The following is a 24,287-nucleotide window of genomic DNA, read 5'->3' as shown; positions in this document are numbered from 1 at the left end:
TGACAATTCCAAAGCTCTATTTTTCTCCCATGGTGAGACTGCTCGGCACGCGTCTGCATTACACCACGGATTACCGCCCGCAGAGAAACGACAAGGTCGAGCGTCGCCACCGAGAACTGCAGGCGTCATTGACCGCCGTCCTCGATAAACAGCACTGGGTGGAAATATTACCCTTAGTACTACCAGGACTGTGAACAACTGTGAACGATCACCTCGGAGGGTGCGCAGCCCCGATGCTCTTCTGGTCAGCAATCCGCGTTGTAGGCCAGTTTTAGAGCACCCATCAAGTCACTCCGCCGGCTGCCACGCAGCACTTAGCAAGGCGACATCTCTGGCTCAGTGAGCTTCGACCTACACCCCCACGTATTGTTCGCAGATAGACTGTGTTTTGTTTCCCGACAATGGATGCAACCACGCACGTCTTTCTGCGGCGTGACTCTATCAAGCCATCAATCAGTCCTTCCTATGAAGACCCCTTTCGTGTGGGTTCGCGTTCAGAGAAAACCTTGACGATTGACGTTCGCGGCAAAGAAAAGACAATGTCGCGCGACCACGGGAATCCAGCCTATATTGAACACTACCTCTTCATTCATTCCGCCATTAGCCCTTAAGCCTCCATCATTCTAAGGGAGGGGGCTGTTGTAGCGAGAACCCATCATTTTGCCATGCGTGGCCGTGGGTTCATTGCCCTCTACGTTTTCTTGGAACCGAGGTGGCTGCACGACTGGCGCGACACCAGAGCCACTCGCTGTGGTGCGCCACACAGCCACAGCCAATGCTGTTATTTAGTGGTTTTGGATTGACATCTTTCGGGGAAAGCGAAGAAGCTGCGATTAGGCGCCTAGCTGGCAGTGTTCTGTCTGTTACAATGGGTAATTGTTTAGTAAAGCAGTGTGCCAAATGCCGGGTTTTCTGTATTATTATTAAATTCACGACAGCTTGTGCTTATTTTGACCGTTTTATCAAACGTGAGTATTGCAGGTGACTGCGAAAGTTGGAAGAAAAACTGGAAGAATCACTCTGCCGGAGATAGAATAATCAATTTCTCTTTCGTTCATTTACTTATTGCAATAAAACTGTGTAAAGGATGACCAAAGATGCATTAGTGACGAGCAAATACTTTGTATGAGGATTCTATTCTGACAAAACGTGACTCGCGCAAAAATTATTCCGCTTTAAGGGGATTTATGTTGAGAAAAGTCCGCACACACATATACTGACATTTCGAGGCTGGCCCAGCTACCGTTAGGAATCGCTTGGATGGTACGCTAGATTTTCTTTTGAATAATATAGGAAAAACTACGACAGCACCGAAGCGATCGTGAGACCAGCCTGTCGAAACGCGCTGCTTCTTGATACTCGTGATATGTTGCTATTAAAAATTCATAAGACAGTTTTAAGAGAACCGTTAAAAAAGAAAAAGAAAAGAAACCATAGGAGAAGGTAGGCACGGCAGCTTGTGAACACTTTCCTAATACCTCTACCCGGTTCTGTTTGTAAATGTGTCTGAGTATGTTTTCTTGCGTTTGGGCAAACTTTTTATTTCCCCCATTTCGTTATATTTCAGATTTTCTTAGTTTCCGCATTTGTGTGTGAATATGTGCCTGCTTGCACGCGTGTTTGTGCTTACTCTTATTTCTGTCCTTTTATATTCGCATTTGTTTTTGCTAGCTTTCGTTCAGCAAAATCTGTTCACACATTTTAATTAACCCTTTCAAAAAATGAAGCGCCGACGGTAACGGCACACAAAGAAGGAACAAATTGCAAGTAGCGCCTTGTCCTGTCTTTTGTTACTTCTTTGTGTGCCGTTACCGTTGGCGCTTCATTTTTTGAAAGCTATGCACCAACTAGCCCCACAACGTGTTTTACTGCAATCAATTCACCCATCTCGTTCAAACCACCAACTCCTGTAAACAGCAGGGCGGGCCTCTTCCATCACATCAAAGCCATTCTCACTGGTTTATCTCGTCTTCTCAATCTGCCTACTCGCTGCGTTTTCTGTCCTTGCTTCTTGTGTTGTTGCCGCAATGTGATTAAATAACTTGCACAGAATAAAATTTGATCACATATTAAAACAGAAATGTTTAGAGATATATTTTCTTAAAAGCGTCACGTGGGTTTCAGAGTAACTTTGCTTCGTACTTTTGTCCATGTTAATGCATCATTGCATGCGGCAGCTCGCTAGAAGTGCACATAAAAGGTGCCATATTGTGGAAGAGCACCTCCTTGTTATGTTGTTGCATTTTTCACGCTTCCAGTTTTGGTAAACAGACGGTGTCGCGGCCCATCACATATGCTGGTACAAATTTTCAAAACGAATAACATTGTGCAGTGGGTGTTGTTTCCTCTCTGACGCTTTCATCGTTACAAAAATATTTATCAGTGAATGGAGCCCAGCAAAGCAGTGCACTGAGAGATTTTGCAACTTTCATCATTTATTACTTCACCAATGTCATTGCACGAATCTGGCCGTCGCTATGCGGACGGCTTGTAAATTAAAAAAAGAACTCCCTTAATAAAACACATTCAACTTTACTCAGCATTTTTAGTACAGAGAATGCTAGCAGAGTTATTCAGGGTGAATAATTGTGGTTGCATTCATGTTACTTGCTCAATCAGACAAACAAATTAAAAAATGGCTACGGAATAACTGCGACTGCCTTTCAAGTGTACCCTCGACTACTGCTATTAATAGCTGGCTACCCGAATAAGCATTTTGGACATCACTAAGGTAATGATGTTTGAGAATGGTTATCTTATTCGCATTACTTGCCTGAGCCAGAAAACCAAAATAAAGAATGCGACCACATGAATAGGCTTTTTGCATGCAAGCCATTAAATTTGCATGCAAGCTGCGGTCAAGTTCGCGTTGACTACTGCTGTTTCACCGACAATGGCTAGGCGTGACTGCGCTTTGAAATACAGACTGCTAAAGGTGTCTTTCAAGAGTGCCCCGACAATTGTTATTTCATCACAGGGCCTGTCATGCTCGATGGTGGCTGCCCAACAGAGTATTTTGAGAATGCTCACATTGGCATTATTCATCTCAACAGGCTCTAAAGAACAGTAAGGGCAGCACAACTACCTGAAAGCAGGCTGCCTATCAGGGGCATGTCCCTCTGTTTACATTATTCTAATTTGTTCAAGTGGCCTAATGAATTAATGAAACATTAACTGTTCGGTGCAGTAAATCGAGCCGACGGTGTGTTTTTGTTATTGCTTGGCTGCATGTGTTGGCCTTTAGGGGCATGTACGGCTTGACGATGGTTCCAACATGACTGTTATTGTTTTCCTTTCGACGAGCAGGCTGCCAACATTGGCGGTCAATTTTATGTCGGATGCTGTGACGTCGCCATAGGGCCCATCAACTCAAGAATGGCTGCCCTAGTGAGCATTTCGGGCCTCACTAAGCTAATGATGTTTTATAACTGTTCTCTTGTTCGCCTTATTTGCCTGAGACAGATAACCAAAATAAACAATGCAACCACATCAATGCGGTTTGGGGCGCAGGCTCCTTGACTACTGCTTTTTCGTGTCAAGCTGGATAGTGGCTGCCCGAATGAGCACTTTGGGCCCCCGTAGTTATTCAGGTTTAATAACTATAGCTACATTCGTATTTTCCAGCATTTAAGCGTGTTTCCATACGAGTACCTAAATTGAGTACGATCTGTGCAAGGTGTTGCTTTTTTTCAGAATTGAGGTTCCATTAAAAGGAATATGCCACCAAATGAAATGCTTATTTATCTGAGTGGTCACGGGAGGATGGTTGACTGCTGCGAACCCACCGGCAAGATTTTGGTGGCCCTAATGAGGGCTGTTCTTTCGTTAATAAGAAGCTGATAAGCTTCGTTGAGTGGCTGAATGCCGGGCAGCTCGTTGTCGGAGTCGCTTTCTTCAATGTCTTTTTCACCCGGTTGGGTGATAATGGGTTGGATAGGGTCACTCCCAGATGTGTCAAACCTGAACTTTGCCTCCAGGTCCAGCACGAGGTGAACGTTCTTCCTCATGTCTTCCGCCATTTTGTGCTTGATTTTTTCTCTCAAGACGTCTTCGATCGTGGACAGCTCGAAGTCTGTGTAGTCCGCGGCGATGCGATTTTTAACATTTGCCCACGCGAGCTCGATAGGATTAAATCCGCAGGGGTACATTGGGAGCCTGATTACAATGCAATCGGCCCTTTCAGGTGCATTGTCTACGATCTAGCTCAGAAAGCGTGACTTTGCACATGCTACCAACTCAAACAGCGACTTTTTCACCATCATTCCGCTGTAGGCGATGTTATTGCTTTTTAGCAATTCCTGTCTTTCTCCTTCTTCCAAGCTGTCGTCGGTAATTTCACTTCTCGCCGGGTATGGTAAGGTCAATTGTCCAAATCAATGACGCTACCAGCTAGCAACTTCTGCAGAACGTCAGTAAGCCATCCCTCGAAGCGATTGCCAGCCGTTCCTTCATCGTAGTCGCCTTCTTTTTTTTTTTTTTTGGGGGGGGGGGGAGCTAAAACACATCCAAGCAGGCGTGGACGAAGCCATCGTTGCTGCCGGTGTGCGTCACAATCAGGCGTTGCCCTTTTCCAGAAGGTTCGTTCAGACCCGTTCACATGCCATTTTCTCGGGCGTACAGGCGTCCGCGCTTCTGCACCCCGGTGTTTGTCCACACGATCGACCGAGTGTGTCACGCCGTCACCGATGTCTCGTCCAGGAAAAAAATCTTTCGGCCTTCCGCCCGTAGCGCTCCACGTCACGAAGGTAACGATTCCACCATTCAGTGATGCCATCCCGGTCGAAAAGCAGTGAATTGCGGCTCTTCTCGTGCTTGAATCTGACCTCACGCAAAATACACCGCTTCATTGATGGGAAATCCATACAATTCGAGAAATTGTTGTCTTCTCGACCATCGGTATTCTGTTGCGGCGAAAGAAATCGTAGAGCCATAACCTCTGCGCTCACAGCATGAAGCTGTTATACTTTGTGCTGCGTCTTGTTTCCCCCGCATTTCATGGGCGCTTTCGTGAGGGCGTCGACAATTCGCCAACCGAAATATGCGACGGTTTAACCTCCCTCCTCACCTTGAACACTGCTTTCGCTGACACCGAGCATCTCGGCGAAAAACTTGGTGATGTTCTCCATGCTGCGTTGTGGCTCCTTGCTCCGCCAATACTTGTAGCAGGGGAGGTTCATGTTGCGCGAATCGCTATTCAAGATGTGCCCACTCTTGTTCTTCTTGTCGAGGCTCCCTGGTGGTGTGGACACAGAGGCGTCACAAGGCTCGTTTGGCAACAAAGGATCGCATTCCGATGTCACCCTGCTGGGCTTCATGGCGGAAGCCTCGCATTGAATGCCTTGCGTAAACAGGCGAAATTGCATGCTTGCAAAAAAAAAAACGTGAAAGGAAAACAAAAGTCTATCAGATTCTTGAAAATAAACTTGCGAAAAAACAAAACCAAGAAAATGTAACTTTTGTGCCATTTGAAACCAAGAGCTTTTAATTAAAACGATGAATGAAGCATTTTTCTGCCTCTCCGGCGTCGACCGTATCTCGCCTCAGTTTTATAATGGTTCCGGTAAACGCATTGTTTTGAATAAGTACTTGTTCAATAGCAACTACTTCATTTTAAGCTCGGAAAACGAATAGTAAATGTGCCGTGTACATGTACACAAGGCCAAAAGTCATGCAGAGTTGCTCTTTCTACGTTTGTCAATGAAGCTAAACAGCAGACGACGGGCAGCGTTGTAGAAGGCACGGGGTTATTTTTCTCTCACGATCCGGCATGTTCGGTAGCAGAGGAGAGCTCTTCTAAATCAGTCATCAAAATACAAAAATGTTTATTTATACTGAGAATTACGAGTTTCAGAAGCACGAATTTTTTAGTGAGACTGTCTTAGTCGCGGAGGCCTGTCGCACTCGGCCTGTCGAGCTTCGGTCATCTGGGCGGGGCCTCCCCTTTTTTCTAAATTTGTAACTGACTGTAGAAAATGAGAGTGTTTCATGCCATGCTGGTTAAAAAAGTTATGCAGTTGAGGTAAAAATGCGCTAAAAACAAAATAAGATGTAATGCACGAAGCACGGAATCGGCTCAGCTGTTTCATGCTACGTTATATGGCAGCAAAAAGACCGAAGAGCTATATATTTTTTAACGCACGAACAAAAGAAGAGTGGAAAAAATACATGCAACTTTACTGGAAATGCTCGTCCACTCTAACACAATCTAAAAAAGATGTCGTCCGCACATCCACACATACACAGCACCATGGTTTCATAGAGGATCTGCGCCATATGACTTACGGTGTGTAAATAAAGTACCTTACAAAATGTATACAGCCTGTTGGACAGCATTCCACAAGGCTGCATTCTACTCTCATTAGACGTGTGATACTAACTTCACACCAACATTTTAATTTTGGCTGTTTGCCCACCGTTGCTTGTAATCAATAATAATGCTCGCTGTCTCTCTTCAACAAATGGGATCGGGGCAGCATGCAGGATATCCATCCTTCGGAACTGCCGGCATACTACAAGGAGAGTTTGACTTTGCATCACACCTGCAAATGAAAGTAGAATTTAATGTTAGCAAACCAAGGCATTTCTCTTCCCGGAGAATACCGAGTACGCTAGCGATATCCGGGAGTAATCTACATTTCCTCTGATAAACGTGTTTGCGTAAGCACACTCACAACGCGTGTATGCTATATTCAGTGCGCGTTGATGAAACATTCCAATGTGTTGAGCAAAGATGTACTTAACAATTGTTGTTGCAGATTTCCTAAATGAAAATCGGCATGCAAAGCTGAAGCAGCACACGTTAGTATCACAAAAGTTCTCGAAAGAAACTGGACCGCAGAAAGCGAGCTAACCCCCTAGCTGCCTTTATCACACGCGTCTCCGTTCCTATTTTGAATCAATTTCCACTCCTCCCCTCCCACACCCCCGTGCAAGATAGCATACGAGACTCTTTGTGGTTAAGCTCCCTGCCTTTCGTTTGTTTCAGTCTCTCTAAGAAAAGTTTTGGTATTGGTGTTCGTCACATGAGGGACCTCGCTATACAAGAAAATTTTCCTTTTTTTCCGTCGTGCACATTTATTTGGTGTTCTCTTCTATAGTAACCTATGGACAGCGTTTATGTGTCTCATTGAATATGCTTTCTGTTCCGCAGTAACTTCCTGAGGACGTTCACGAGCGTTGTCCTTAAAGAAAGCGCCGAAGTTCTGCTAGAAACCCGAGGCCAACTACCCAATGGGACCATCGCCCTCTTCACGGAAGAGATGACCTGTCTTTTCCGGCACGCTGACCCGGAAATGCCCGAAGAGAAAAAAGTGCGTTTCTTGATGCGAGGCGTAAAGCAAGAACTTTTCGCCGGACTGACCCGAAACCCACCGAAGACCGTAGCCGAGTTCTTGACAGAGGAAACGGCGATTGAGAAAACTTTAGAAATACGCACTAGGCAATATAACCACCAAGTGGTCACATCTCAGCGCGCCATCCAAACACTGGAGTCCGGTGATCTCCAAGAGACCATCAGGGCCATTGTGCGTGAAGAACTGTGCAAGGTCTTCCCTTCCTCGCAGCCTCAAGTGGCCTCGATCGGTGACATCGTGAAAGATGAGGTTCAGCGATCGCTTGGAGTTCCTGAGGTGCAACCTTAATTACCGCAGCCCCAGGCAGAAGCGATGACCTACGCCGCCGTCAGCGCGCCATCAAGGTCCCCGTCCGCGACCGCGCAGTGCCCTGTAACGCCCCAATTCCGTCGTGCACCGCCGCCGCTGCCAGCACGCCCACTTGTCGGCCAGCGCACCTACGCGAGGAAGACGGACATTTGGTGCGCCCCCGACAACCACCCGCTCTGCTACCACTGTGGCGAAGCCGGGCATGTCTACCGCCGATGCCCATACCGCGACCTGGGATTGCGAGGCTTCGCCCTCAATGCAGCACGCCCAAGGGAAGGTGAACGCCCTCGTGACATCGCCGACTACATCGCCGCTACTCAGTGGAGCCCTCGACAACCGTCCCGTTCGCCGTCACCAGGCCGCTACCTGTCGCCGCAGCGCCGTTCATACACTGGTCCAGCACGGGTCCAGTCAGTGAGCCCATATCCGGAAAACTAAAAGCAGCAACCTATGGAGGTGTGGTTGCTGTTCGTCGAACTGACGAAGATCCTCCGCCGCCTACGAAGACTACGAAGAGACTACCTCGACGACATAAGGACACGCCACCGTCCCGCCGAAGTCTGGAAGCAAAGAGTACGCAGACGAAAGACCACCTGACGACGCCACGTACCAGGGACAGCTCAACGCGACGCAGCCGTGATCCGACGCAAAGGCCTAACTGTAACGAAAGAGAAAGAACCACCGACCTCGACGTGCTTCTCAATGGCCATGCAGTCACCGCCTTAGTAGTCACAGGAGCTGAATACTCCGTCATGAGTGGACCCATCGCCACCCAGTTTAAGAAAGTTAATACTGCATGGGAAGGCCGATCAATGCGGACAGCTGGAGGACACCTCATAACGCCGACTGGAATCAGCACGACAAGAATAACCATTCATGACCGGACTTACCCTGGCACCTTCGTTACCCTCCAAGAGTGTTCACGAGATGTCATTCTCGGCATGGACTTCCTGCACCAACATGGCGCAATCATCGACCTGAAGTCGAAGTCAATAAAGCTGTCGGAAGATAAAGCAATGCCGTCGGAGAGCCCTCGTAGTCACCACGCCTTGAGTGTGCTCGAAGATCAAGTGAGCATCCCGCCTCGCTCCAGCATTGTTATTTCGGTCAGCACCGAAACACCCGCTGACGTAGAAGGCGTCATCGAAGGCAACCAAGGTCTACTGCTAGACCGTGAAATTTGTGTCGCAAGAGGGATCGCTCGGCTGCATGGAGGGAAAACTGAAGTGTTGCTGACAAACTTCAGCAAGGAGTTCAAGCACGTCAACAAGGGCACGACGATTACATACATCGAGGAAATTCCGGAGACCAGCAATGCGTTTGTCCTCTCGGATTCTACCCCGAAGACCGTAGTTCCCGAGCCAGGCTTCGACATAAATCCAAGTCTCCCCGTTATTAAGCAGCAACAGCTCAGAAGTCTGCTTCGACGATAGAAAGACTGCTTTTCGACTTCATCATGAATTCGACAAACACCAGTCGCAAAGCATCGCATAATAACCGAAGAGTGCCCTCGACCACTCCGCGAGAGCCCTTACCGAGTTTCGCGGCGAAAACGTAAAGCTATAAGAACAAGTCGACGAAATGCTGCGCGACGACATCATCCAGCCGTCGAAAAGCCCGTGGGCATCCCCTGTTGTCCTGGTGAAGAAAAAGGACGGAAGCCTACGTTTCTGCGTCGATTATCGTCGTCTGAACAAGATCACGAAGAAAGACCTATTCCCCCTCCCATGGATAGACGACGCATTGTATCGTCTCTGCAACCCTAAATACTTCTCGTCGATGGACCTCAAGTCTCGCTACTGGCAAATAGAAGTCGATGACAGGGATTGCGAAAAGACCGCCTTCATCACGCCAGACGGCCTCTATGAGTTGAAGGTTATGCCAATTGGACTGTGCTCGGCGCCTGCAACTTTCCAGCGCGTGATGGACACAGTTTTAGCGGGATTGAATTGGCAGACCTATCTTATTTACTTGGATGACGTCGTCGTCTTCGCCAAAAATTTCGACGATCACCTTAAGCGGCTTGCGACAGTACTAGATGCCATCAAGTCATCAGGGCTTACCCTGAAGCCGGCAAAGTGCCGCTTTACTTACGATGAGCTTCTGTTTCTAGCCCACGTCATCACCAAATCTGGAGTCGGCCCCGACCCGCAGAAGACACCTGCCATCGAAAAGTTCCCGCAGCCCATCGACAAGAAGGCAGTGCGTAGATTCCTTGGCATCTGTGCCTACTTAGGCGCTTTGTCAAGGACTTCTCACGTATCGCGGAGCCGCTCACACATCTAACCAAATGTAACGTCGAGTTACGTTTGGTTAGAGGTAACGCCGCAGGTCGCCGCATTTCAAGAACTCAAACGACGCATGCAGTCGCCGCCGGTGCTAGCACACTTCAACGAGGACGCCGATACCGAAATCCACAGTGATGCCAGTAGCCTAGGCATCGGTGCCGTCCTAGTCCAGAGGAAAGACGGACTTAAACGGGCAATATATTATGCTAGCCGGTCGTTGTCAAAAGCGGAAGACAGTTATTCTAAGACTGAAAAGGAATGCCTCGCCATCGTTTGGGCTACAGCGAAATTCCGCCCTTACCTATACGGCAGGCCATTCAACGTGGTCAACGACCATCAGGCGTTGTGTGGCCTTAGGACGGCTGGTGCGGTGGAGCCTCAGACTGCTAGAATATGACGTCACGGTAATCTACAAGTCCGGACGAAAACACTCTCACGCCGACTGCCTATCAGGCGGCCCTAACAATCCCCCACCGCAAGACGACGAGGACTACGACGCTTTCCTTGGAATAATGAGCGCGGAAGATATCACTAAATAGCAACGAGCAGACCCAGAGCTCAAAGGCCTCGTCACGGCACGTCAAGACATGCCGAGACTGTCAGCGACGCAAGACACCACGGACGAGGCCATCAGGATTACTACAGATGATCGAATATACTTGCCGACCATTTCAGTATATCGGGATGGATTTGTTGGGAGCGTTTTCGACGTCAACTTCCGGAAATAAGTGAATCATCGTGACGAGGGACTATCTCACGCGCTTCGCTGAAACTAAAGCTGTACTGAAAGGAAGCGCAGCCGAAGTGGCGATATTTTTCGTCGAGAACATCCTGCTGCGACATGGTGCCCAAGAAGTCATCATCACCGACAGAGGAACGGCCTTTACAGCAGAGCTCGCCCAAGCCATTCTGCGATACAGCCAGACAAGCCACAGGAGGACAACTGCCTACCACCCGCAGACGAATGGCCTCACGGAGCGCCTGAACAAAACCCTCGCCGACATGCTAGCAATGTACGTTGACGTCGAACGCAAGACCTTGGATGCCGTTCTGCCGAACGTAACCTTCGCTTACAACACGGCGGTGCAAGAAACAACAAAGATCACGCCGTTTAAGCTGGTTTACGGACGAAACCTGACGACGACGCTCGGCGCCATGCTGCCGCACGTTACCGTCGAAGAGAATCTTGACGTCCCTACCTATCTCCCGCGCACCGAAGAAGCACGACAGCTCGCCCGCCTACGGATCAAGCCGACACTACAACCTCCGACGACGCTTCGCCGAGTACCAGATCGGCGACCGTGTTTGGGTTTGGAGCCCGATAATCCGACGAGGACTCAGTGAGAATCTATTGCGACGCTATATCGGACCGTACAAGGTCATCCGACGTATTGGCGCACTGGAATATGAGGTCGTGCCAGACGGGATTTCGCAATCATAGCGGCGCCGCGCACGATCCCAAGTGGTCCACGTAGTGTGTCTTAAACCCTTTTACGCATGCTGGCGAACTTCCTTATTTTGTTGTTTCTTTGCTACGGGTGTTTTTCTTTATTACTTTAGTTTACAGCATCGGGTCGATGCTTTTTAGAGGGGGGTATTGATACGTGTACTTGTTTGCCTTTATCAGGCGACATGTTTCACCGCCTAACAAATGTCATCGCACAACGCAGGACGCGCCTGCATGTATCGGAAATTTCTGAAATGTTATCGATGGTTCCATCCACTGTGTGTGATCGAACGTTGTGTAATCTGATTGCATGTGTGCGCGACGCGAATAATGTAGAACTTTGTGGAAGGCACGGGGGTCCCAGCGATTACTCTGGAACATTCAACGACTGATGTGTAAAAGCCGACGCACTTGGCCCGCTGATTTGATTTTGACGATCGCCGACTTTGTTAGCCGTCGTCGCCGTTCTTTAAGTGTAGCCTGTTTCTGAGGGCACAGGTTCGCCCAGTACAAGTTAGTTTCGCTTTTCACAGTATTGGTACTGCGGTCTTCAAGCGTCACTCCGCGTGCTAACATATATATATATATATATATATATATATATATATATATATATATAGAGAGAGAGAGAGAGAGAGAGAGAGAGAGAGAGTGACCAGATAGTAATTACCTTGTCGAACAGCACCACTGGGACGGCAGCTGCAGCATGGAGAATTGGGGGAAGTAACTTCTGACAAGCCACGCTTTTCTACATGAACATTGCAATGTCGCCCGGTGAGGTAAATGAGTCGCCACGGTTATTTCCGAAAATGGTGTATTGCCTGACAAAGTTTCTTTGTTTTGATTCTAGATGCGTCTCCCGAACACACAGCACGTTTGGATGGTGTTTGAGTTGGAAGTTCTTTATTGGCGTCGACGTTGTAGATAAGGCCTCTCACGTTCTATTATAATGTCTATGTATCAACATTGTTAGTGTATTTGTGATGTATGATAAGAGGATTAAAGTTGGCTTGCGGAGCCTTTCCAGGCCCCACAATCCGTGATTTTTCTTTCTTGGAGCAGTCGCGATTATGGCGCCGCTCTCGATTTGATGGCTGCACAGTCTACCTTGGAGCTACTTCCATCGGCTCCTGAGAGCCGCTGGCCTTCCACTCATTCGAGCGGGGTGGTTTCGGGGTAGGCTTTTTTTTTAAGAAAAGGGCCTTGCAGGCCACCAACCCAGAAGTGAATAGACGTTCCTTCAGAAACGGCGCAGCAGCACTGGCTGCTCTCGCTTTGTCAGCTGGTGGCGCTGCCGCGGCCACATTCTTTTTGGACCGGGTGGATGCTGGAGCTTTGCTGCTGGAGCGGCTTTGCCCCCCTTACGCGGCACCGCACAATGCCGTGCGGTATGAAGGAAGAAAATGCGCTTTCGCGCTTTCTGGAACGAAATGTTTCTTTTTTTTTTACTTTGAGGGTGATAATGTCCCGTTGTTATTTCCCCGTAGGGCAAGCTCCTGAGTATGCTACGCATCCACCGTCACAGTTCGGGCAGTGGAGTGTGCTATTGCAGCCATCTCAGGAGTGATCATGGTCAACGTATTTCGCAGTTTTCTGGGCCGCAGCAGTTTTGTGAGTTGTGGCCATACCTCTCACATTTGAAACATGACCTATGGTTTAAAATGTATTGTAGCACTCGGGCTTTCGTGTGTCCTTTTTCTAAGGTTCCTGGTAGCACACTGGACACAAAGACTAAGCTCAAGTGGTTCGTTCGAGCCTCCTTGTTTTCCAGTGTAATTAATACTATTTGCACATTGGTAACATTCGGTTCCTTCCAGCCTTCTAGCAGTTTTTCCTCGCTCCATTTCAGCAGATGATCCTCAAAAATCTGGCAACACAAAGGAAGCAAAGTTGAGGGTCAAGTGCTTATTTCTATTTTCTTGGTTTTCCCGTTTAATTACCTTTCTTTGTACTTTAGTAACATTCGGTTCTTTCCAGCCCCCTAGGACTCCTTCCTCGCTAATGTTCAGCAGACCATCGTCAGAATCACTCATCTACTTGCATTCATAATCCAAGCGGGGTCACTGTGATTAGAACAAGACCGAATGAGACTAGATTTAGGAGCTTTCGGTGTTGATGTTTATCGCGGACTTCATGCAGGTGGTCGCCGCTAGCCACCTTTGTAACTTTGTAACCGGTACCCAGGGTTTCGGAGGGACATTTCTGAACAGTAAAAAGAAAGAGTGTTGAAATTGTTATTTCAGAGTTTGACTATGTCTGTCATCGTAGCAGGGGAACGTTTCCTCGCGTTATATGAAAATTGAGTTGTTTCTTCAGTGCGTTTCCTTTTTCAGAGATGACGATGAAAACGTTTTACTGACAGGAAAAGGGGAGAGGAGTTAGAAGGGTGGTCGCATTCTTATTCTGCCATTCCGTTTGCTAAGGCCGCGGCCCTGGCTTTTTCCACGAGCGCTCGCTGGTCCTCGAGGGAGCTGGACAGGGCTTTCTGCCATCCTTCTCATGTTGGCTGTTGTATATCTCTCAGGCAATATTAGCCTGGCAGGCCCATACCATAGAGTACAAATTTTCTTTCTGCCCGCAGAACTTACACTCGGCCGAAAGGGATTGCGGCTCAATAGCATGTAGCTTGACTGGGTTATTAAATGGCATGGTTTCTAATCTTCGTAAATGACATTCTTCTGACATAATCCCTTGGTCGGGCACGGGTATTTTCGTCACGATAAGCGCAAGGCTATAATACATCTGCATAAGTTACTAATGGAACTGGGAAGTCCGAGTCTTCGGGGAGGGAGGAGGAAGGACTCCGGGGGAGAAAAGCTCGGGTGGCAGCTTGTGCTCACTCATTTCCCTCTACACCCTCGTGGCCTTGCACCCAAATCAGCTCTTTGCATGAAGCGAAGACCCCAGATTGTTTCAGGATCCTGCACGCTAGTAGTGCAATTCGGCCCCGCGTGTAATTTCTATATGCAGTATGCGAGTCCGTAATGATGTATTCGGAACTAGGATGCGAAGCTGCCATGGCGATCGCCACCACTTACAATTCTGCAATTTCCCCGTGCCAACCAGAACGTCCATTGACAGTCTGCCCTTGATGCACCAACGATAATGTGGCGACTCCTCGCACCGGACCCGCAGCATCCACGAAGTAGGCTCCGTCCAATTGAGAATAAATCTAGTCCACCTTGTTGGCTCTTGCGCTCCTCCTTGCTTGATGATGTTCTGTGTGCATGTTTTTAGGGAGGGGCAGTGTCGCAAATTTGCCCTTGCATTCTTTCGGAATGTCTTGTCTTGTTGCCGTATAGTAACGACAGCTGTTATTCAAGTCCTACAGTACCTTGCGTCCCGTTTTCGTTCCTGCCAATCTGGCATATTGACTTAATAGGTGGGCCTCAATTACCACATTTGTTGTATTGTGCACCCCCAACTGTATCAAGCGCGCTGTAGATGTTTTAGCGGAAGTCCTATTGCCTTTTTATATGCTGTTCTGAGCATGACTTCGAAATGGTTTAAATTGGACCTCCTCATCCGAAGGTACGGAGCCACGTACAAAATTCGGCTGACTATAAACGCTTTGACCAAGCGAAGAGTGTCGTTCTCCATCATCCCTCTCGTCTTATTGGTGATACGTGTGGTCATACGCATTACTTGTTCGCATGATGTACGGAGTTGAGTAATCGTTGCTGCGTTGACACCCTTGTTGTTAATCAGTAGTCCCAGGATACGCGCTGTCTCCACTTCAGAGATCGCAAGATCGTGCGCCCTAATTTTGACCAGGGCTTTATCTTCTCGTCTGCGCATGATTAGAAGTGCCGATTTTTCCGGACAGCAGCGCATTCCGCACTCCTCAGCACATTCTTATACTGTCGAAGCAGCCTCTTGGAGCGCCTCTTCCATCTTCCTCATACATACCTTCGTCACACAGACCGTGATGCCATCGGCATAGAGGGCGTGCCGAATTCCTTCTATGCAATCGAGGTAGGGCAAATTTATAAGGGCAATATGGAAAAGCAGAGGGGAGAGGACCGCTCCTTGTGGCGTACGCCTAGTGCCCATAGGGATTGGCTGATACCTAACATCTTCATTTTTTTCATGAGCCTGTCTGTCAAGTAGGAAATCTCTGATGTCTTCAAAAGTCCTTCTTCCACATTGTGTCTTCCGCAGCTTCTCCGGGATCTTTGCGTGCTTCACATTATCGAAAGCGCACTTGAGATCCAAGGCTAAGATGGCTCTGCTACTGCGTTTGTTGGGTGGGTCAATAACTTTCATCTTGAACTGCAGCAGCACGTCTTGCGTGGATAGGCGGTCCCTGAAGCCAAACATGGTGTGGGGCATGTAATCGTTTTCCTCCAAATACGCTGAAAGTCTGGCGTGCACTGCTTTCTTCATCAGCTTGCAGGCACATGAAGTGAGCGAAATCGGACGGATGTTTCTAATATTTACCTCTTTGCACGGCTTAGGGACAAATCTGACGTCTGCCGATTTCCACGTCAGGGGCAGCTTGCCAGCTCTCCAGCACTCAATAATATAATCCTTCAGCTGGCCTAGCATTTTCTTGTTCACGTTGGCGAGAAAGACGGCGGTAATTTTGTCATGCGTTGGCGTCGTACCTCTTCTCATGGTTAGTAGCGCCGCCTGTATTTCTTCTACTTCAAAGTTTCTGTCGAGTTCTCGATTACCTTTGCCGTGATACAGTAACACAGTCTCGTCATCTTTAGTCGTGCAGAGGTATTTGCTGGCAAGGCTGCCACCAGCTGCTCATCCGTACCGCCATAACCTTGGAGTGCTCTCTTGAGGTTCCGCTGCTACTCTCCGCTCGTCTTGCTGGGCTCGATGACGCATCGCAGGAGGCTACACGGGGACTTGACGTCAAGCCTGCCTTTTAATGAGTCGCACTTGATTAGCCAGTTGTTCTTGGCCAAGGTCCACGCGTATTCCTCTGCTTGGCGTGGGATTCAAACTATCTTCATTTTAAGCTTGCGAATGTGTTTTTGTTTCTTCCACCTTCTGGTGAGGCCTCTCCTGGCCTCCGAGAGGTGCATCAGGGCTGCCGGGACATCCTCTGAGATATGCAGCGTTCTCGTGACTCTCTCTCTCTGGCAGCTAGCAGCGACTCATAGCCCATTTCTCATATTCTTCAATAGGCGAGTTGAGTTGTATCAGGAAGTTTAGGGAGTGATGTTGGTGCTATAGATGTTGGTTGATTTCGGCAGCGAGGTAGCCGCCCACCATGGAGCCCAACTAGGGTACGCTACAAGGCGTGATTACCTTACCACGCCTAATATGCACCACCGCTGTACCCTACTATATATGTTCAAGGTTCGATATTGTGCACAAGGTTAACCCTTACCACGTGAAAATTGGGGATAGAGAATAGACGGCAGCAGAGATATAAAAGTAAGAGGCAAAGAAAAAGGTAGTTGAGGGAGGCAAGAAAAAGGCGACTGCTCAAGGTCTGCTGATTTACAGTTGGTGGTTAAGTCCGGGGATGTCGACTACGTGAAGCAGACGCCAAAAAGGTTTGTTGCCTCCTCCTACAGGTCATAAAGGTCCAATCGTCTAGCTTCGGCTCAAGGAGGAGGAGGAGGAGAAACATTTATTTAAAAAAAAAGAAAGGACAAGCAGGTGTCTTTCTGCTTGTTCGGGAGGCGCCCTTAGTCCAGGGCTCCTGCGGCTTTTGCTGTCTCCCGGGCCCGCCGCACCAGTTGCTGCTGGTTACGAGGGTCCGAACTAGTCAGCACGCCCTCCCACTGCTGGGGTGTGGGGTTGGGTATTTGCGGGGCCGCCTACACGTTGGGGCACGCCCATGTGGTGTGATATAGGGAGGCGTAATCATTACAAAAGGGACATTTGTATGAATATAGTGTAGGGTGGATTGCGTGTAGTCTGCTTAAATGTCGCTATGTATTGGTTTGTAGTTGTCTCCATGTTACGGCGTCTTCACGTGAGAGGGTCTTGTGTGGAGGTGGGTATTGTCGTCTGTTGAATCTGTGGTGTTGTAGTATGGCGTTGTATTGTAAAGGTACGGGCTCCATGGATGCGTCCGTATCCCTCTCTTGTGGCGCCCGGGAGGCATGAGCTCGGGCTACAGCGTGCGCACGCTGATTTCCACGGAGGGACTGGTGTCCTGGAGTCCACACTATTTCAACGTCCCGGAATGCGGAGGCCTGTTTAAGGAGTCGGTAGGCGATTGAAGATATTCGACCTCTCGCGTAGCTACGGCAAGCTGCCTGGGAGTCGGTAATAATTGTGATGTACTCGTTGGTCAGACTAGAGGTGATGGCCAAGGTGATGGCTGTCTCCTCCGCTACGAGGGCGCTGCCAGTGCGGACAGTCATCGAGACCACCTCTTGTAGGTTATAGTCGACAACGCTGGCCGTCATGGCGGCTTTTTGGGGGTACTGCGCGGCATCTGTGTATAGTGTGGTGAGGAGACCGCCATATCTAGTCTGTAGAGTTTTTGCGCGAGCTTGGCGACGATCGGCATGATGTTCCGGGTGAATGCTTCTGGGGATAGGGGGCTATTTTGATGTGCTCTCGGAAGTTGGGGGGCAGATGGATTGCTTGTTCGTGGCCTTTGCTGTGTGTGGGGTAGCCTAGGCGCGCTAGGACTGTTCTTCCTGTTGGTGTGAGGGCTAGTCGTTCTCGTTGGCTTGTGAGGTGGGCGACTATAATTTCTCTTATAGTATTATGGACTCCTAGGGCTTCAAGCTTGAGTGTCGCTGTTCCCGGGGGTAGGCCGAGCGCTTGCTTGTAGGCTTTCCGAAGAAGTACATCTAATTGATCTATCTCCTTGGTAGTGAGGGGTAAGTACGGGGCAGCGTAGGCGATGCGGCTGATTATCAGGGCCTGGACGAGCTGTATTATGTCGTCTTCTTTCAGACCGTATTATTTGGTGGTGATACGGCTGACCATTCGCAAGATCTGGAAGGTGGTCTGCTTGAGACGTTGAATGGTGTATGCGCCTCCGCCGTCCTGTTGTATGTGGAGTCCGAGAATGCGGACGCGGTTTACTGTGGGTACTTTTTTATCGTCGAGGGTGAGTGCGATGTTTGGTAGTTCATTGAGTTTTCTTCGGGATTTCTGTCGAACGACTACTAGTTCTGACTTCTCGGAGGAGCACCGGAGACCACTTGTTTTTGCATATTGCTGGACGACGTCAGTCGCTTGTTGAAGGGCGTCTTGTTTCTCTCCTTCGGAACACGCGGTTGACCAGATAGTGATGTCATCGGCGTATATTGCATGCCTGATTCCTTGTATTGCGTTGAGTTTCTCAGGTAATTTCATCATAGCAATATTGAAAAGGGTGGGTGATAGAACAGCACCTTGTGGGGTTCCTGTGTTGCGGGTAGGTAACGTTGGGGTTCTGAGTGAGCCAATGCCTCTTGTGGCCGTGCGGTTGCTTAGAAAGGCGCGTATATAATTGTAAGTATTACGACCACAGTTCGTGAGGCTTAGGTTCGTAAGGATGGTATGGTGAGCCACACTGTCGAAAGCGCCTTTGAGATCGAGTGCTAAAATCGCTCCGGTGTTGTGCGGTGAGATGTGTTCAAGGACTTGTTCCTTCAGTTGAAGAAGGATGTCGTGGGTAGAAAGGTGGGGCCGGAATCCGAACATTGTTTCAGGAAAGAGGTCGCTGGATTCTAGGTAAGGTTGAAGCCGGTTCAGAATGACATGTTCCAGAAGCTTGCCTAGGCATGAAGTCAGTGAAATCGGTCTCATATTTTCTAAGCTGGAGAGTTTGCCTGGCTTCGGAATGAGTATGATGTCCGCGTGCTTCCAGTCTGCTGGTAGTGTACCCGCTTCCCAGTGATGATTAAAGAGGTCAGTAAGAGATTGAATGGTGCCATCATCCAGATTGCGCAGGAGCTTGTTATTTATTTTGTCCTTGCCTGGGGTGGTGTTTCGTGGGAGTGCATGGAGTGCTTGTTGCGCCTTAGTGATAGTGATCGGCTTGTCGAGGTCGTAATTGTCGCTCCCACTGTAGGTTGGAGGTTGTCCTTGTGCGGGTTCGAAATCGCCTATGTACCGCGCCCGCAACTCCTCCAGGATTTCGTCATCAGAACCTGGATGGTTGTGGAGGATACGTTGGATTGTTTGCTGGCTAATTGCCTTGCTTTGTGTGGGGTCAAGAAGATGGTGTAGCAGCGACCATGTTTTGGCCATGCTAAGATTACCCTGCAACATGTTGCATAGTTGTCGCCAGTTGTGACGGGTGAGCTCCCCAGCATAAAATTCCGCGGTTGCCGTGAGTCGAGATCCGTAATACCCGTTGAGGAGTCATGCGCTCGGTCTTTGCGTAAAGCTGTCCAATCTGTGAGTGTTGTCTTTTTTATCGGCTGGCGTGCATGCGTAACGTTAAATGTCTGGCAAGTATGCAGTGGTCACTGCCCAGAGTTTCCTCCGTGTTGTGCCAGGCAGCTTGCTGTATCCCTTTAGTGAGGGTGAGGTCAGGGCATGTATCTCGGGAGACGCCGTTTCCTAGACGTGTGGGGTATGCGCGATCTGTGAGAATCGTGAGACGGTGCTGCTGTATCGTGCACTGTAGTGCAGTGCCTTTTGATGTGGCTGTCGTGCAGCCCCATGCCTGGTAAGCAGCGTTGAAGTCGCCTACAATTAGCAGACTATTATTTTTGGCTATACCAATCGCTTTAGTGATCAAGTAGTCGAACTTGGCCTAAGGGGTAGCTGCCAACGTTTACGAACTGTAGCTGTCCTGCTTTTGGAATGCCGGTATGTGGATGCGCAAGGCTGTGTCTCAAGCGAGGCGTTGCCTAGCAAAGCGATGGTTACCTAAATAAAGCCTTCCTAAATTTTTGTAAAAGGTGCTTCTTCATCCGTACTATGTATGTCTCAATAAACGCAAAAAAAAATATCATATACAGTGCGTAAGCAAGTGAGATAAAAGTCACAAGCTTTGGTACTGCGAGCACGGATACTCTAGCATATCCTCCGGCTTACTCTGCTCGCTGGTGCTTTTTTTTGCTTCAAGTTAGTGCATGTCTTAAAGTAAGACGTCATTACTTATTAAGAACTGTTTTTTTTATAATAAACGATCATCAGTCCTTTGGGTGCTGTTTTCTTAGTGACTTACTATTGCAACAAATGAAATGGGGCTAGCCAGTCACGCCTTGAAGATATCCTGGCTCTCCGAGAAGCATGCCAATCCAACAATATGTACATGCAATAAAGGTGCAGCGGCTGTTTTCTCTCAACGTAGCTTTCTAAGAAACGTTTTTTTTTTGCGTAAATACGAAAGATTGTGTTATCGAATGTTCACTTACACGACAAGCGTTAGCTCTGTAGCTGTTGTATTACACAAGGCCATATAGCAGGTGGGAAACCACGTACTGAAATTGCCGTTAGGATAGTACGTTCCATTGAAATGGCATTGATCTGAAAAGGATCAGCTGTAGGTTAGGAATCATCAGTGAGTGTGAGTAAAAACTTATTCAAGTGAGCAATCGAAGTCAGCAGTGGAATCACTCAGTTGACATGTCATTTGACCTCGAGATCAACGCACTCAAATGCTCCTGGAAGAAGAACAAATGACGCGTGAACTAGGTAGCTGTGTCACCATGCCATCAATTGCTCTGGCCGATAAAGAGCTCACGTCAAGAGTGCCGCATGTGTGTATTGTGACAGTGATGATTTTTTCAGCAATGTATCGATGTATTTTTTTCTAATGGTTAGCTCTTTTGTCCCTTCGTTTAATCTGGTTTGTTCATGATAACCAGAGCGTCGCTTACCCTCTTTATATACTTCAATGTTTTGCATAACAATCATAACTAGAGCTTTGTTCCTGTTCAACCAAAAGTGCGTATTTCGTTGTTGGCTTAAGTTATTATTTACAGTATAAGATATTGTTAATTTTCATGAATAATGCGTGTTCCTAATCAAAGGGCACTTACAAAGCGCAAGCTTCCAACCAATATTACGAACGAAAGTGCTCTTGTGCTCAGCGTGTGAATACTCCTTAGCTTTCTCAAGTACTGTTTACTACCAAACAGCGATCAATGCGCCCACGCTACCACTGACACTGTATTCATTCAAAGAATTATTCGATGGAAGAAGCGTAAATGACATTCAGTGTATTGACAAAGCCTTACAGATGAATACATGAAACGAAGACACTGCTACTCCTATGATTTAGTTCAAGCTGCTCCGTAAAAAGAAAGCTGCACTTGACATGTGAGAAGAAAGATGTACTACAGAAAGGTTGGTATATTCACGCAAGATGATGTTTTAGGGTCACGTGAAACTCGCAGCATACAAGACTGTTCTCACTTATACTACACAAGGATGTAGCTGTGATAGCAAGGACGGAAGGTAACCGCTGGATATACGACAGCACCAAAGTGGAGTGCTTAACTACAACCCACGCCATGCGAGGCCCTGCTCTCGGCTCTCCCATTGATCCAGCATAGAATAAGATTATTAAAAGCTGGGAACTTCTACCCGCTAATATGTGCGTCGCGAGGTTTTTGCATAAAGGTGTTTTCCTTTATTAGTAAGCATGCCAGTTGTGCTTTAGCGCGCATCCACTTTTTAGAGGGTCACACTCTGTCACCGATACCGGCGGCACGCTTATGGGTACATCTGATCTGTTTCTGCTGTTTTCTGTGGCAAATATTTTCCCAGAAGATTCTACAATAACGATGGGCGCGTTATTCAATATCCTCCTCATTCCTGAAAGCGTTTCAAGTGAAGTGCACGAGTCCACACAGAAACATTTTAACTATGGCGGTACCTTTTCCGTATGCTGCCTCTGCTAGCATAGCAAGTTTAGATGCATAATTTTCCCTGGTCTTTATCCTTCGGTAAGCAAGGTATACTTTACAGCTTATGCCCAATGCCTTAATTTGTAAATCTTGTGATAGCTGTTTTTCCTCTTCGAATGAAATGGCGAAAAAGCAGGCGAAGACGTTTTGCAGTACATTTTACGCATAATGCTATATTCTAACAGCAACGCTTCCTGCCTGCAATATCGGTTGTCCTTGCTGTTCCATGTGTTCTTGACAGCGGGAGAACAAATGATGTCATGCAGTTCTTGTGAAACACACCTAGTTTCCAGTGCACACGTCTTCATCGACTGCACCACTTCAAGTTCTTGCTTCAAGACCGTCTTCAAGTTCGTGCCTTCTCTCGAATATCCCGACTGGAGACAATGGTTCCTTACCGACTATGGCCTTGCATCACTATAACAAATTCCCTTGCTTTCCATTTCTAAAGGGAAGCTAGTGCTGCGTTTGACTACTACGGCATTGAGGAAATTATCGAACGCGTTCTCTGCCATTGTCCCCCATGCAGCGCACACGGGCTGTCACTCAAAACCGCACTGGCGCGTCTTGACGACCGGTCACTTTGGGAGCAGACAGTCCTGGAACACCGACCAATGCACTCGTCACACCGTAAGACAGTCAAGGCACTGTTGAAATTTTTGCGTTCGAGTGGCCTATGAGATACTCTTGTTCTCACGGATGTTTTCTACCTCATCTAGTTATTCTTCCTGCCTTTGCTTTTGCTCTCCGCTATTCTCTTGGTCTTTCATTTCCCCTAAACCTTCCTTCAGTGCAGGGTAGCAAACGAGAATCTACCGTGGTTAGCCTCCCTGTCTCTTCCACCCAGTTTATCTCTCTCTTGTCCCCGATTGTCGAAGCTTCCTTACAACTACGTTTTGAACATAAGACTTTAGTGAGCCACAATAGTTGCATTCGCGTGGGACAGCTCCCTAGGCCTCATTTATATAGCCACCCATTCGATCGAAAATACGTTATGGTTCATTGTACATCAGCTCTCTAGCAATTTTAGCTGCCTCTCATACGGTAATCGGCGCGTTTTAACATAACGTACGATAGGTCACTCCTGTTGGCATACTCATGTGTTAATTGGTATTACGCTGAACGTACCTTCCGATGTGACGTTTACGTTGTCTATAACATAAACCAGCTGCGCGTATACTAGCCAAGGGCGAAAAATAAGCAAGTTAGCTGTCACACACAGAACAAGCGCTTGTATTATAGCAGCCATAGCGACACTCAACTGCCGACAATGGGCAAACGACGTTCTGAATGCACACGTACGTTATTTATTATAAGCGAAACAGTGACTACATGCTTGACATGTGCGACCGTGTCGCACCCCCCCCCCCCTCACGTCAAGCCCTTATCGGCAAAAGGCAACGAACTACATGCGCAGTCTTTTTGTAGTTAAAGGTGGACAATACAGTGCAGTGCGCAGGCCGCAGTTCGCTACACTCTATGGACACGGCATGATGGCCCTCAGCTCATGCCGACCAAGTGTGTCCTCCGCAGCTGACTGATATGCCGTTAAGAGAAATGAAAAAGAATGAGAATATCAGCGAATGACCAAAAACTGCCACGCTTAAATAAACAATATTTGACCTTTGTTGTCATGCTTCAACTTTTGGAATGACTAAGTGCTGCGGCCTGAACAATTAAAACTTCATGCTTCCCTACCTGACTTCAGTAGCAGCCGTTTATTATACATTCATATATGTATGCATTATATATGTATTTTATTTATAAATAAGCCGTTTAAATGGCGTTCTCCACCGCTACCGTAGTACTTTCCACAAAAATTGTGAATTTCATTTATTGTGGACGACTGCTAAATCGTGTGCTACTAATACGGTTTGCTAGAAATCTACGCTTAAATAGCACCGTTGAACGTACATATGATCACTTTTCGTTACACTATATATGATATGTTAGTGCTTTCAAACTTAAAGACATTGGTAAACATGTAATAAAGCTCAGATAAAGGGTATGACAAGCTAAGCATGCTTGTTTATTGTAACTTCTTCCTTTTCTTCTCTCTCAATCTTTCCTCTTATTCTACCTTGCACTCCCCCTCTTTGAAGTCTCATCCCAC

The 24,287-nt window shown here is 47.8% G+C and overlaps 1 long non-coding RNA gene across 1 annotated transcript; it reads right to left on the bottom strand.

Annotated features, from left to right (window-relative positions):
* Positions 1 to 6,269: 6,269 nt before the first annotated feature.
* LOC126534321 (uncharacterized) lies at positions 6,270 to 23,435 on the bottom strand. Its single transcript, XR_007600312.3, has 3 exons — positions 23,303 to 23,435; positions 20,678 to 20,789; positions 6,270 to 6,539 (listed from the first exon to the last, which is right to left on the bottom strand). It is a non-coding gene; the product is annotated as an uncharacterized lncRNA (long non-coding RNA).
* Between the last annotated feature and the right edge of the window lie 852 nt (positions 23,436 to 24,287).

The sequence above is a fragment of the Dermacentor andersoni genome, chromosome 7 (genome assembly GCF_023375885.2).
Source record: "Dermacentor andersoni chromosome 7, qqDerAnde1_hic_scaffold, whole genome shotgun sequence".
NCBI classification, from domain to species: Eukaryota; Metazoa; Arthropoda; class Arachnida; order Ixodida; family Ixodidae; genus Dermacentor; species Dermacentor andersoni.
Note: the sequence above shows the minus strand (reverse complement) of the source record. Positions and strands in the feature narration are given on the sequence as shown.